Genomic DNA, 11,190 nt, shown 5'->3' with positions numbered 1-11,190 from the left:
TTCCATAATTTGACTATTGTAAATAACACGGCAATAAACATAGAGGTGCGTGTATCCTTTTGAATCAGTATTCTGGTATTCTTTGGTTAAACAGCCAATAGTGCGACTACTGGATCATATAGTAATTCTGTTTTTAACTTTTCAAGAAAGTGTCATTTATTATTTCTGCTATTTCATTTCTGATTTTATGTGAGTCCTCTCTTGTTTTTTGTGAGTTCAGCTAAAGGTTTATCATTTTTATTGATCTTTTCAAAGAACCAGCTCCTAGTTTCATTGATCTGTTCTATTGTTTTTTTTTTAGTTTCTATTTCATTTATTTCTGCTCTAATCTTTATTATTTATTATATATTATTTCCTTTCTTCTACTGGTTTTTGTTGTTCATTTTTTAGTTCCTTTAGGTGTAAAGTTAGGTTGTTCATTTAAGTGTTTTGTTTGTTTGTTTTTTGATTTTTAGGTAGGCCTGCATTGCTATAAATTTCCCTCTTAAAACCACTTTTGGAAGCACCTGGGTGGCTGAGTCAGTTAGGAGTCTGCCTTTGGCTCAGGTCATGATCCCAGAGTCCTGGGATCAGGTCCTGCATCAGGCTTCTTGCTCAGTGGGGAGTCTCTTTTCCCTCTCCCTCTGCCCCTCCTTCCTGCTTATGCTCTCTCCCTCCCTCTCTCTCTCAAATAAATAAAATCTTTTTAAAAAAAAAATTTTTTTTCTGCATCCCAAGGATTTTGGACTGTTGTGTGTTCTCATTATCATTCATCTCTATGTATTTTTTAAATTTCCCTTTCGATTTCATGCTTGACCCATTCATTATTTAGTAGTCTGTTATTTAACTTCTATGTATTTGTGTTCTTTCTAGACTTTTTTCTTGTGGTTGATTTGTAGTTTCATAGTGTTGTGGTCAGAAAAAAATGCATGGTCTGACTTTGAACTTTTTGAACTTGTTGAGACTTGTTTTGTGGATTAACAGGTGATTGGTTCTGGAGAATGTTCTATGTGCACTTGAAAAGACTATGTATTCTGCTGTTTTAGGATGGAATGTTCCGAATATACCTGTTAATCCATCTCATCCAAAATGTCATTCAAAGCTACTGTTTCCTTGTTGGCTTTCTTCTTAGATAATCTGTCCATTGTTGTAAGTGGGGTGTTAAAATCCCCTACTGTTATTGTATTACTATCGATTACTTCCTTTGTGTTTGTTATTAGCTGCTTTATGTACTTGGGTGCTCCCATGTTGGTTGCATAAATTCTTATAATTGTTATAGCTTCTTGTTGGAGTGTCCCCTTAATGATTATATAGTGCCCTTCTTTGTCCCTTGTTACAATCTTTGTTTTAAAGTCTTTTTTTCTGATAGAGGTATTGCTACCTCAGCTTTCTTTTCATACCCATTTGCATGATAAATGTTTCTCCATTCTCACTTTCAATCTGCATGTGTCTTTAGATCTGAAGTGAATCTTTTGTTGGCAGCCTTTAGGTGGGTCTTGTTTTTTTATACATTCTGTCACCCTATGTCTTTTGATCGAAGAGTTTAGTCCATCTACATTCAAAGTAATTATTGAGAAGTATGTATTTATTGACATTTTGTTGCTTGTCTTATGGTTGTTTTTGTAGTTCTTTCCTGTTCCTTTCATCCCTTGCTCTCTTGTGATAAAGTGACGTAAAAAAATTTTTTTATTGATTTATTTGAGACAAAGAGAGAGCACGAGAGGAGGGAGGGGCAGAGGGAAAAAGAAAGCAGACTGCCCTGCTGAGCAGAGAGCCCAACATGGGATTTGATCACAGGACCCTGGATCATGACTTGACCTAAAGTCAAATGCTTAACTGACTGAGCCACTCAGGTGCCCCAAAGGTGACTTTCTTAAATGAGACTCTTAGATTCCTTTCTCTTTATTTTTTGCATGTCTTTTACTGGTTTTTCATTTTTGGTTACTAGTAGGTTTGTATATAACATTTTCTGCATATTGAAGTCTATATTAAAAAAATAAAATAAAAATAAAAAACAAAAAAGTCTATATAAGTTGATAGTTGCTTAAGTTTGAACCAATTCTTTATTCCTCTCCCCTCCACATCTATGTTTTAGGTTTATGCTGTCATACTTACATCCTATTATTTTATGAGCCCCTTGACTGATTTTTACAGAGGTACTTTTCACTGCTTTTGTGCTTCCTACTTTTGTTACTCTTATGATCTTTCCTTTCCCCTCAAGGAGTCCCCTTTAATATCTTGTAGGGCTGGTTTAGCATTCATGAATTCACTTTTGTCTGAGAAACTCTTTGTTTCTCCTTCTATCCTGGATGATACCCTGCTAGATAGAGTACTCTTGGTTGTAGATTTTTCCTTTCAGCACTTTCAATATATCATACCACCCCCTTTTGACTTTCAAAGTTTCTACTGAAAAATCTGCTGATAGCCTTATGAAATCCCTTATATGTAACTGTTTTCTTTTCTCTTACCACTTTTAAAATTCTTTCTTTATCACTACTTTGTGCCATTTTAATTACTCTTTGTGTTGGTGTGGACCTCTTTGGATTGACTTTTTTTGGGAAAATCTCTGTGCCTCTTGGATCTGGATTTCTGTTTCCTTCCCCAGATTTAAGAAGTTTCCAGCTATTATTTCTTTAAATAAAGAGTCTGTCCCCTTTTCTGTCTCTTCTGCTTCGAGATCCCTATAATGTGAATGTTATTACAATTGATGGAATTGCTCAGTTCCCTAAGTCTATTCTTACTTTGCATATTTTTTTCCTCTTATCTGCTCAGCTTGATTACCTTCCATTACTCTGTCCTCCAGGTCATTGATTGGTTCTTCAGCTTCCTCTAATCTACTATTTATTCCATCTGGTGTATGTTTAATTTCATTTATCATATTCTTCATCTCTGATTTGTTCTTTTTTATCTCTTTGTTAAAGGTCTTGCTGATGTCCTCCATGCTTTCTGAAGTCCAGTGAGTATCATGATACTACTTTAAATTCTCTATCAGGAATATTGCTTATCTCTGTTTCGCTTAGGTCTCTTGTTGTGATTCTGTCCCGTTCTTTCATTTGGGACATAGTCCACTCTCTCCTCATTTTGTATGACTCTCTGTGTCTGTTTCCATGTGTTAGGAAAGTCAGCTACATCTCCTATTCTTGAAAGTATTGACCTTGTGAAGAAAAGGTCCTAGAGTGCCCTGCAGTGCAATGTCCCCTGTTCTTCAGAACCTGACACTTCAGGGGTATCTCTCTGTATATTGCATTTATTCTGCTATTGTGGCTGAGTCATCTGCATTGCCTATTGTGGGCAGTGTTTGGTCCCTCTGGTGTTAGTGGGCCAGTCTGGGGACACCTGGGGCTTGAGTTGACTCAGACCAGGCATTTGCCAGAAATGGAGTTAGTGCTAAACTGCAAGATACTTTCCCTGAGAAATTTTCACTGGTGGGTGGAGCCTACAATCAAACCAGCTGTCTGCTCCCAGCCTACTGCTGGGGCCTCAGTCTGACTGATGTAGTTATCTTTCCCTCTACCCAGGGCAGGAGTCACTTTGGAGTGATGGTGGCCCCTGTTGGGGCAGCTTGCACACTGCCAGGCTTATGGCCTTGGTTTGGATGGGCTTTGGCCAAGAGCATATTAGAGGAAGCAGATCCACACAGCACGCAGGGGCAGGGCACACAGTCTTAGTAAGATTTGGGTGGGTGGATACAGTGTTGCCAAGATTTGCACCCATCTTATGGGAGAGGGAAACTGCAGCACCAAGACTGAGGCAGAACTGTCCCTGGAAGGGGCAGATCTACCAAAACATGGGGCAGAGGAAAGAGAGATGGAGACCTGGTTGCTTTGTTATCAATTAGGTAGGAGTATAAGCACTGTGCTGGTTCCCATAGGTGCCCACGTATTTATGCTGGGGGATAGGGGAGGGAAATGGCCCCTGCCTGCTCCTTTGTTCCTGGAGGAGTCTCCCAGGGATCTCTGTCCCTCTAGGATGTGCTCTGAGATTAGAAAACACCCCTCTCTCCTGTATGCCCCATGCGTTTTCAAACTGCTGTTTCTGTGCTGTACCTCAGAGGGATTGTTTGTTGTGCTGTCTCTCTAAGGGCCACGACTCAGTTTCCTCTGGCCCTCCTGGCTCTCCCAGAGCTATCTGCTGATTTTTAAAAGTCCCATTGGTTGTAAGAACTCACAAAATTCAGCCCCTCTGGTTTTCAAAGCCAAATGTAATGGGGATTTATCTTCCCCATGTGGGCTCCCTGGTGTGATAGTCTGTTTCTCTCCCTTCCTGTGTCCATGATGTTCCTCCTTCCCACAGACAGACTTGTGGCCCTTTAGCTCCTGACAGTGTCTCCATCTTTCCTAACCTCTTGGATGGGGCCTCTTCTCTACATTTAGTTGTGGAGTTTGTTCTGTCAATCTTCAGCTGGTTTTAGGGTTACTTACATTGATGTGGCTATTGCCTAGTTGTATCCGTGGGACAAGGTGAGCTTAGAGTCCCTCTTCTCTGCTGTCTTCTAGTAACCTCTAGAATGTCTTTTAACAAGGAGTTAAGGGTGCCTGGGTGGCTCAGTGGTTGAGCATCTGCCTTCAGCTCAGGTCATGATCCCAGGGTTCTGGGATCGATCTCACATCAGGCTCCCTGCTCAGCGAGGAGTCTGATTCTCCCTCTCCCTCTGCCCCACCCCCACCATGTGTATACATTCTCTCTATATCTCAAATAAATAAATAAATAAAAATCTTAAAAAAAAAAAAGGAGGAAAGTTTCTTTCTAGCCCAATTATGACAGCTGCCTGGGATACACAATCTTCATAAAGAACAGTACACTGGCAAAGGAACATTTAGTGCCCTTTTTGCATAAAAAGTTACAAATTATTAAACAAAAAACAATTCAGAAAATTGCAGACCTTAAGTTCCTAACATATGGAGGGCTGTGTGACTTAAATCTAATGAGAACTAGGGAAGTTTCTTACTTTTTCTTTTCTTTTTTTTTTTTTTTGTTTGTTTCTTACTTTTTCTTACCTTTTGTGTTATTTTGGTTTTTTCCTTAATGAAACAGATGTACAACTTGTGCTGGGGGCAGAAATAGAGAGAACCCATGCTTTGAGGTTTTGCCAAGTCATTTGACCTTGCTAAAAGTTAAGTACAGCTTCCCCGGGAGCCAAGGAACAGGGCTTACAAACATTAAAGTTGAAAATTACTTTATCAGTAGATAAAGAAAGAAATGGAACAAGTGTGTGACAGGAAAATGAGAGGCAATGGGACATTCCTGTGGAAGCCAGGCTGTGTGAGGATAGGGGAGCTCTTAGCCTTCCTCCTCTACTTCCCTCACCATTCTCCTTGTCTGTGGAAACTTTCTCATAAGTGACCAGCTAGTAAATATTTTAGAATTTGTCAGCCATTGAGTCTTTGTCACAACTATTCAGTGAAAACATCCATAGACAGTAGGTAAACAAATGAGTGTGACTATCTTCCATTAAGACATTATTTACAAAAGTGGGCAACGGGGCAGGTTTGACCTATGGGCCATGGTTCATTTGCTCACCCTTGGTTTAGATAAATGTGGTACTACTATATGTTGGGGGTTATCATGAAGTGATCATCCTGTGTATCATTGTCTTATAAACAAGTTATAGTTCCAGAATACAAATTTGAGTGTCTCCTTCTATAGACGTTTGGGTCAAATGGTATATAAAAATTCTTATTGTTTTGGATCAGCGATACAGAAAGGGGGTATATTTACTCCATTTGTCTCAGCATCATCCAAGCGAGTGCCTGCCTGGGTGCTTAGGCCATGCATCCCTATGTCTGCACAACTAGTTATCTAACTCCCAACAAATAGCACTGCCGGTAGCTCCTAGATATGTCAAAGAGGAAAAAAGTGGTGATGGAATATAGTCACTGGTAATAAGGAAGAGGCTGGTTTGGTTGGGGGGGGGGGGGGGGTCGGGGGGAATTTGCCCAGATCTACAGGCCTCTGTGAGTGAGCGAGGAAGACTAACAGTTGGGTATATATCAAGGTGATTTCAGCTAGCTGAGGAAGTTGGGCATTGGTGAAGGTTATACAGATATTTCAGGGGTTTTCTGCTCACATTTGCTAAGCACGGCATGCTTATCCCAAGCACGGATTAAGAAACAGAGTTCCCATGAATGCAGCACAAGGGCATACCTAAGATATAAAAGCTTGCAGGCACTGCCATCATGTGGTTACTCAGAATCATAATCTATCCAGTAAAATGTGAATGGGTGAATTTTCCTATGAAAAGTGCTTTATTGATATTATTATAGAATTTATAGAAATTTGATTATAATAAAGTAGAAATACACATGTACAAATATATCATGTGAATGCAATGATAATATTTCTGTATGTTTTCTAACATAAATATTGGCTATAATGTAGGTTCTTGAAAGGTTAATTGAAATGAGTGAAGTGGTAAGGTCTAAAGAGCCTATGGAAAGAATGTGTTTCTTTTCTTTTCTTTTTTTTTTTTTAAGATTTTATTTATTTATTCATGAGAAGCACAGAGAGAGAGAGAGATAGAGACATAGGCAGAGGGAGAAGCAGGCTCCATGCAGAGGCCCCAGTGTAGGATTAGATCCCTGGTCTCCAGGACCACGTCTTGGGCTGAAGATGGCGCCAAACCGCCAAGCCGCCCAGGCTGCCCAAGAATGTGTTTCTACCTCGGTTCCCTCTCCAGGAGAGAGACTTAGATGCGTGTAGTTTATTTGGGAAGTGATGACAGGAAGCTAGGGGATGGGAGGAGAAAAGGGAGACTAAGATAGGAAATGAAAAAGTCAAAAAGGTGAATTATAGAGCTGATTCCTAGTGTGAGAGACTAGACATCAGTCCCAATATGAATATTCTGAAGAACCACATAAAATGTATTTCAGAATTGTCCCTTTGAAGGGCACCTTGGGGAATTATCCAACAACCCATTTTCCATTGACTGGGTGCTGCCATTAACCACTTTAAACTTACAGGCTGTACTTGCACAAAATGGGCTGTTTTTTACAGCTTGAAGAAAAGCCTGAGAGAGAAGAGGAGAAAGATGCTTGAGGTAGGACATAGCAGGATACTGACAGGTACCATGACTGCACTGCTACCTTGGGTGTGAGAATAGAGGCAAGAGACAGAATGGACAGACAATGGATATTGGAAATAGCTGAAGCCTAGGAATTGGGAAATATGGTGATCTAACCTGAATAATGTTTTCAAACAAAGCCTTGTGCTAAAAACAACTTAAAATTCTAGACTAGGAAAAAGTTTCACCTTCTCAAAAGCAATACAAAATTTGGCAAACTGATAGTGAATCACATTACTAGGCCAGATTCCCAGGGAAAGTGGGAACCTAAAGAATTAGGTGGAGCTTTGAAGCTGCTTTTTTCCTGGTGGCACTTGCTGAATGAGGAAATGTGCCATCAGTTTTAAAGGTATTATGACATAAGGGGCCAGAGGTCAAAAGCCAGCACTTGCTTGAAACATCTATGGGGATGTAATATAAGTATGATGACTGTAGTCAACGGTACTGTTTTGTGTATTTTTTAGAAAGATTTTATTTATTTATTCATGAGAGACACACACACAGAGAGAGGCAGAGATGCAGGCAGAGGGAGAAGCAGGCTCCCTGCAGGGAGCCCGATGCAGGGTTTGCATCCCAGGACCCTGGGATCATGACCTGAGCCAAAGGCAGATGCTCAACCACTGAGCCACTCAGGTGCCCCTGTTTTGTGTATTTGAAAGTTGCTAGGATACTAGATCTTAAGGCTCTCATCACAAGAAAGAACAATAACTATGTGTGGTGATAGATGTTAACTAGACTTATTGCGAGGAACATTTTGCAATATAACATTTGCAATATATATGTATATCAAATGATTATATTGTACACCCAAAACTGATATAATGTTATATATCATTTGTGTATATATAATATATATAAATATAAATATATATATAATATCTCAATTTTTAAAAAATAGCATTAAAATCCATGTATGAAATTAACAAAATATTATGATTCAGTATCAAAAATTGCTAGTCTGTTGCTAGCAATAAGGAATGTCATAAAGGAAATGCCAAATGTCAAAGGAGGCTCCCCAGGTTGAGGAGTTAGGGAAGGCCACATGGCTAAGGCAGTATTTGAGCCTTGAATGACAACAAGGAGCCGAGCAGGGGGGGCAACTTCCCAATCTTCCTGACTTCATAAAGGCAAGCCAAGTGCAAAGACACTAATGTGAGCAGGACAGTCTCCACAACTTGGAGAGGATGGTGGAAACTGTGTATCAGAGCGTAGAAGGTGTTTGGGAAATGTTGTGTGAAAAGAGTGATATAAAAGCACTTCTATTATAGGATACATTTTGAGGGGGACACCTGGGTGGTTCAGTGGTTGAGCATCTGCCTTCAGCTCAGGTCGTGATCCCAGGTCCTGGGATCGAGTCCCGCTGAGCAGGGAGACTGCTTCTCCCATTGCCTATGTCTCTGCCTCTCTCTGTGTGTCTCTCATGAATAAGTAAATAAAATCTTAAAAAAAAATACTTGTTTGGGAGATATGTAGGCATATAGGATGATACAGTGCAAACTATCAACAGCGGAGCAGTCTGCTGACATTCAGAGGTGACTTTTATTGTCTTTCTTTCACTATCCGACTTACCTAAAGCACATACAAGTACATGCTTTATTTTATAATAATAATTAAAGGGAGGATATATGCCTCACCCTGGGGCCAAAAACAAAAAAGCAGCAGCAGAAGTAGCCCACAGCCACTCCCGGGTGCTCAGGATGGCCAGTCTGCTGCACACCGGAGAGTGACCATCCTGATTCCACCTGTGACAAGCCACCAGGTGGCAGCCCACCTGTCCCATAGTGAGGTGGCTACTCTCTGCAGGGAGTGGCTTGATACATTTTTAATGAAGAAATGCTTTTGCTTTGTTCCTTGCCTCCAAACCTTGGCACTGAGACAGGAAAACAGAAACTGCTAATATGCTCCCAGCAACCGGGGACAGGCTGAGTCTATCAAATGAAATCCAAGAACTAGTGTAGCTGCAACTGCAGGCCACTGACCTGCTGCCAGGCAGGGAAGCAGCTCCCACCGGTGGGAGCCAGGCGATCATCCCACCAATTTCCTTAAGCATTTTTACCAAAAGCTTTCTTTAGTTTTGAGGAGCATGCCTGCTGACCAGCAGATATCCACAAGAGGGCAGCAGAGGGTTATTTGGGTTTTGTTTCTTGATTTTTTTTTTTTTTTTTTTAATTTTTGATTTTGGTTTTGTTTTGTTTTGTTTTGTTTTAAGAGCTGCAGTCCTTTATAGAACTCGAGAGAGGAAGACAGAGGGAAGAGGGGGAAGGAGAGATTTTTAAAGAAATTTTATGAACAAGCAAGTGTGTAAGAAATTTACAAATTTTGTTAAGGTTTGTAAAAGTTTGTAAGAAGAGATTCAGGGCCAACAAGCCAAAGACGGTGGAAGAAAGCGGTCAGGAAATCGGATTCACCAGAACCTGCTATTAGTAAAACATAAAAGGGATGGAAGGAAGTGAAGAATAAAGAAAGATCAACTTTTTGGGAGATGGCAGGAAATATTAGTCAGCAAAGCAAATATTCCAGGATGCTATACTCAGGCACGGCTCGTTTTAGTATAGTAGCATCTGAGGAGTCCTGTAAGTCCTATCTATCTATAAGTATCTCCCCTTCAAGTACCCAAAGTTTTATGCCTTTATGTTTTTATGGTTATTTGGGATTAGAGCACCTACAAATACATATCTACTTGAAAAATATATATTTTTTAAGCCTTTAATTTATGAAGGTTTTTTCCTCCCTATATTTTTTCCTTTCCTCTCTATCTTTCAAACAAGTGGCTGGCTCTGTTTCACTGCTTTCAGAGGTCTGTAGCAGAGTCCAAAGCAACAATCTCCAGATTTTATTTCACAAAACCGAAGCCCATGGGAAAATTTAAATGTGTGGAGGAGAGAAAATGGAAAAGAGAATTTACAGAGTGTCTTGGATGAAGTAAGCAGGACAGAGGGGCTTTTCCCAGCCCAGAAAAGGATTTTCTTGAGAACAGCAGGGGAAACACAAAAAAATGATATGGGGCTCCGGGGGTCAGGGGAGAGCTAAGACCCCAGAAAGCAATGACTATGCCATTTCAGACAAAGGAGATCAAGCAATTTGCAAGGGGCCTTGTGGTAGAGCCCTGAAAGACCCACATACATCCTTGTAAGGCCCAGGACTGCATTCCTGGCTGAAATGTGAGAAGGCAAAGCTGTCCTTAAAGTGCTCAGGTGGGGCTCATTCACAACACAGTTCCCCCACTGGTCATGATCACACCCTCCTCCCACCCCCACCCCCACCCCCGTTGCATAACTACAGAGTGGTCTTACAGACCCTCACCACCTGGAGGATGGGAAGGACAAGTCAGGAAGGAGATAGAGAATCTCATCTTTCCCCCATCATATGTGATTCTGCTGTTATCCCCCCGCCCCCCAAGGGCTTTATTACCTAGGGAAGAGCCTCCTAGACCCTTGGCATTCCACTTAAAACCCCTTCCATTCATTTCCTGATCACAGAAACCGAAGTGGTAGCAAAATAGGGCAAGAACTCTCAAAACGAGTTTCCTGGTCAACACCTAGTGGGGAAAATGTTGAATTATTTTTTTTTTAAAATGTTGAATTATTATCACAGAGAAAGTAAATTTGATGTCTTGTCTCTGGGTTTCATTTTTTTTCCATACTGTTCCTCTTGCTTCATGCCAGTAAAATACTGAAGGTCTGCCTGCTTTATATTAAATGTTTGAATAAAAACAAGACCATTTGCATATGCTCTCTAACCTAATGTAAGTCTTCAAAGCCTACCTGTTCTCATAGTCCAGCCAGCTCTGAAGTCTGAATATCCACTGGGGTACCGTCCTCCCCTTTGACCTGTTAAGCATTCTAATCCCTTTTTCCTTTAAAGTGCCTTCTTCTCTTTTCTCTGCTCTTAGGCCCCAGACGCTTTCCCTCCTGCTGATCTTGGCTTTCCACTCTGTCCTAAACAATGGAATTCCTTTGGATCCAATGCTATAGGAGATAGCTATCTTGTCTGATAAATATGTGGCTCTGTGTGGTTTGCATTCTGGTTTCTAAACACAGAAGCGATCGGCTATAAGTTAGAAGGCTTCTCTTCCAGTGAACTCACATCTGCACATCCTTCTACACTGAGGAGCCTCATAGCTTAGCCAGATTATGAAGTTGCTCCCTTGC

This window comes from Canis lupus, chromosome 6 (assembly GCF_003254725.2).
Source record: "Canis lupus dingo isolate Sandy chromosome 6, ASM325472v2, whole genome shotgun sequence".
In the NCBI taxonomy this organism is placed as follows: Eukaryota; Metazoa; Chordata; class Mammalia; order Carnivora; family Canidae; genus Canis; species Canis lupus.
This window is presented reverse-complemented; position numbering follows the sequence as displayed.